The 4,436-nt window shown below is 37.4% G+C and overlaps 1 pseudogene; it reads right to left on the bottom strand.

Annotated features, from left to right (window-relative positions):
* Positions 1 to 230: 230 nt before the first annotated feature.
* Positions 231 to 1,401, bottom strand: LOC101353971 (olfactory receptor 51F2-like; annotated as a pseudogene).
* Positions 1,402 to 4,436: the final 3,035 nt, after the last annotated feature.

The raw sequence follows: 4,436 nt of genomic DNA on the forward strand, positions 1-4,436 counted from the left end.
AAACATACATTCAAAAATTTATCATCAAGAATGGATTTCTAATGTCTCATCTCAAGCAGCATGGGCAACCAAGAGTCAAGTGACATCTTGGTTTCTCTATAAAATAAGTCCCTCATTGATCTTTTAGAGTTTAGAGTCAAGCCCTTCATCTTAATGGCTTAAAGTAATTCTCATCCAACTCACTTCCAAAAAAACACTAAGCTTGGGTTCCTATTGCCCTTTCTCCTTATCATTACCAAACTGTTATCATTCATCATCACAGTTCTGATCATTTAAGTATTCCACTTCCCTTTCACCTTCTTGGTTAGATTATGTGTTTCTTGAGGGGTAGACTTGGACATTTTTCCTTTCTGAGTTCATGGTGCCTAGCATACTAGTTGGCACGTAGTAGATTCTGAATAGCATTTTTTAAAATTGGTTGTTCCCTCTGATACAGAGAAAATGTCACTTGCCAGCAATGACACGTTGCACCCAAAATCACTTGCGCAGGGCAGCCTGAATCTGTTGGGATTTGAGACTGTAGATCAGAGGGTTGAGCAGGGGTGTCATGAGGAGGTAGGCATTGCTCATGGTGGTGTACAGAATTGGGGAAGTGTCCTGGGTGTAACGATGCAGCACTGCCAGACTGATGAGGGGCAGATAAAACACAAACACTGTGCACAGGTGACAGGCACAGGTCTGCAGTGATCGCCAGTTTCTGTCCTGGGCCCCCAGCTTCATAATACTACCCAAGATCTTTATGTAGGATACTAGGATGAAGACAGCATCCATTGCAAATGTGCAGAGCACAAAAACTAATCCATAGACACTGCCGAAAGTGACATCTCCACAGACCAGGTTCAGCATATCTGGGTAGTAGCAGTAAGAGTGTGAGAGGATATTGGCCCCACAAAAAAGAAAGTTCCTGAGGAAAAAAGGCAGGGGGGCCAGCAGAGTGGCAACTCATATGAGAGCAGCCGCACTAAGGCAGGCAACAGTATACTGGATCAGGATCCTGGTGTAGTTTAGTGGAGGGCAGATAGCTACCAAGTGGTCAAAAGCCATGGCCACCAGGACACCTGATTCTACTGAGGAGAGGGTGTGGATGAAGAACATTTGAATCAGGCAAGCATCCAGACCGATGCGGCGGACATCAAACCAGAATATAGCCATGACACTAAGCATTATAGTTAAGAAAAGGCCTAGATCAGTAAGAGCGAGCATGGCCAAAAAATAAAACTGGGGCTCATGAAGATTTTGTTCCGCTCTGACTACAATAAGGAGCAGAGCATTGCCTACAAGGGCCACCAGGTACAGGAGACAGAAGGGGATTGAGATCCATATATGTGCAGTCTCCAGTCCAGGGATTCCAATGAAGGAGAAGGTGGGCCAATCAGAGGCAGTGTCATTAAAAATCAGCATGGTGGGATGCAGGTTCCACTGCAGTTAAGGCAGGCCTGTAAAAAAGAAATTGTGCTTCAGGAGAATTGAATAGCCAAATTAGATGTAAAGGTATTGTTCATACATGTAGTTATACAATCAAGATATGGAGAAGTAAAAATTAAGCCTGTACTTCTAACTTTAGAATTATTTCTCTTGACATATGGATGGCAACTTAAACACAAGAAATTATATTCAACATCATTTTTTACTAGAGACATGAAAATCAAAACTACAGAAAGATACCATTAGAATGGATAGAATTAAAAAGACTGAAAATACCATGTGTAGGTGAGGATGTGGAACAACTGGAACTCTCATGCATTGCTGCTGAAATGCAAAGTGGGTTCAGCTTCTTTGGAAAACTCTTTGGATGTTTCTTATAAAGTTAAACATGCGCTTATCACGCAGTTATCATGTTACCCAGAAATTCTACTCCAAAGAATTTACCCAAGAGAAATGAAAGCATATATCCACGTAAAGACTTGTACACAATTATTCACAGCAAAAAACTAGAAAGAAACAAAATATATGTGCACTCATGAATAAATAAATGGTGGAATATCCATATAATTTAATTTAAAAAGGAGCATATCACAGATAGATGCAACAGTATGAATGGATCACATACATTGAGTGACAGGAGACAAATGCAAAAGACCAAATACTATATGATCTCATTGACAAGCAATTCTAAAAAAGGCAAAATGATAGTGATAGGAGACAGATCAGAGGTTTCTGGAAAGGAAGGCGTGAGTAGGGTGGGGGTTGTGAAGAGATTGATTGCAAAGGGTACAAATAAACTTTTTAGGAGCTGCGTATGTTCTATATCATGGCTGATGTAGTTGCTGCAAGACTTCATAAATTTTTTAAAACTTGTATGCTTGAAATTGGTGAATTTTATTGTATGTATATTGTGCCTGTATAAAGCTGACCAAAATAAATATTTGTTTGCCTGAAAAGTGGCCTCTTAAAATACTAAACTTGCAGTTAATCAAAATATATCTCTTTTGAGATATCGTCCATAATTCCTTCCTTTCAACTCATTTGTAAAGCAATTGTCCCTCTAGTTTGTTAAATAACTTGATTCCCATTAAAAGAAATTCATTACATTTGGAACAAGTTCTGGGCTATTGTTTTACAATTTGCTCATTTACTTCCCGTAGAAATCATCCACATACCACGGTGCAACAATAAATAAATAAAATAGCCCTATGGCCCCCAGCAATTTTGTCAACAGTGCCTTTCTCTTTTTTTCTCCATTCAAAGTATGCTAACTCCCATAATATGCCTTCTTCCTTACAAATTTAAAGCTCCTTTTGGACAAAACGTGTATCTTTATGTTTCTCCCTAATTTATTTATTTTATGCTCGTTTTTTTCTTTTCTCATTCATGTACAAGTTCTTGGCAATTTGAGCACTCTCAAGCCTTCGATTAATTATTTATCCCAGATGTCGAATATATGTATTTTTTCAACTAACACCTAGACATCTTCCCCAGATTATAGAGACAATCATCTGTTTAATGTCTGTCATTTAAGGTTCCTGGCTGGTGCGAACAGTTTGCATTGAACTACTACTCTGCAGGTTGGCAGTTTGAACTCTCCTATAAGAGCTGGGGAAGAAAGGCCTGGTGATCTGCTTCCATAAAGATTACAGCCAAGAAAATCCCATGGAGCAATTCTACTCTGTAATACATGGGATCACCATAAGGTAGAATCAACTTGATGGTACCTTTTTTTTTTTCCCCCCCTTTGGTTTATTTTACTATTAGTATTGTAGTTATGAAGAGCACAGGACCAGGAGACAGACTACCTGGGTTCAAATTTTGGCCCCATCCCTTGATAGCAGTTTGACTTCAGGCAAGTAATTTAATCCCTTTGTGCCTACTTCCCGGTTTGTAAAATGGAAATATTAGTATCTAACCTCCCTAGGGTTCTAAGAGAAGTAACAAAGAATGATGCCTCACTATAGTAAACACTGTTAAAGTAGAGGCTAGTATTATTAAATCTCATCCACTTTTCATCTTAATCAGTTTTGCTTTAAACAAAGCCTAATAATTTTTATCTGATACCTCTACCTCAGTTATTTCTCCACAAATCCATTTTCCATATATTTTTCATTGTGACTTTCTAAAATGTCAGTCTGACTCCATCACAATTCTTTCAAAATTTCCACATCCCTACAAAATAAAGCTAAATCCTCTTGCTCCCTTATTATGCGACACAGACTTTCATAACCTGAACCCTGCCTATTATCTCTGGGCTCATCACTAATACCAAATTACCACCTTCTGCTGTATATGCTGTTGCAGTGTTTCCGAACCTGCATTCAGAAGCTCTATCCTTACACTAAGCACTGTATGTATACATTCCCTTGTTCATGCCAAGCTTCCTGACTGGATCACTTGATCTCCCTTCTCTTACGTATTTTCTTTTCACTCTTCAAAACTGACCCAGATTTTACCTCTTCTAGAAAGTATCCCCTTATCTTTTAAAGTAGAATTAGTCACATTTTTCCTGTATCTTACTTGATATCTTTTAAAGTTTTTATCATTGCACCACCACAAAGTTTTAAATTTTTAACTATCTTTCTGTCCTCTCATCTAATGTGAAAATACCTGAGACGGCAGGCCTCTTTTCTTCTCTAAATGAGGGTTAGTATTTTTTTCTGAAATATCTTAGATGTTATAATAAATAATTTTTGTATAAATGAATGATTAACTCAAATAATATTGGAATAAGTTGCTTGATTTCACTAAACCTCAGTTTTCTTTTTAATAAAACTGTAGCAATAATACTACATTTAAATGTTGCAGTACAGATTAATTCTACAGTACAAAAGGGATAATAGAGTAAAAGCACATAGAGTACTGCTTAAAAGTTTATCAATCAGCATTCGTTCCTAGGTTTCCAAGTAAACTGTAGACATTATACAAATAAAATTCATATTAAAGCTACTAGACAGCACACCAATCTTTAAGAAATACAAAAATATTTCTTAATAAAATTTCATATT

The sequence above is a fragment of the Trichechus manatus genome, unplaced genomic scaffold (genome assembly GCF_000243295.1).
Source record: "Trichechus manatus latirostris isolate Lorelei unplaced genomic scaffold, TriManLat1.0 scaffold00232, whole genome shotgun sequence".
Classification (NCBI taxonomy): Eukaryota; Metazoa; Chordata; class Mammalia; order Sirenia; family Trichechidae; genus Trichechus; species Trichechus manatus.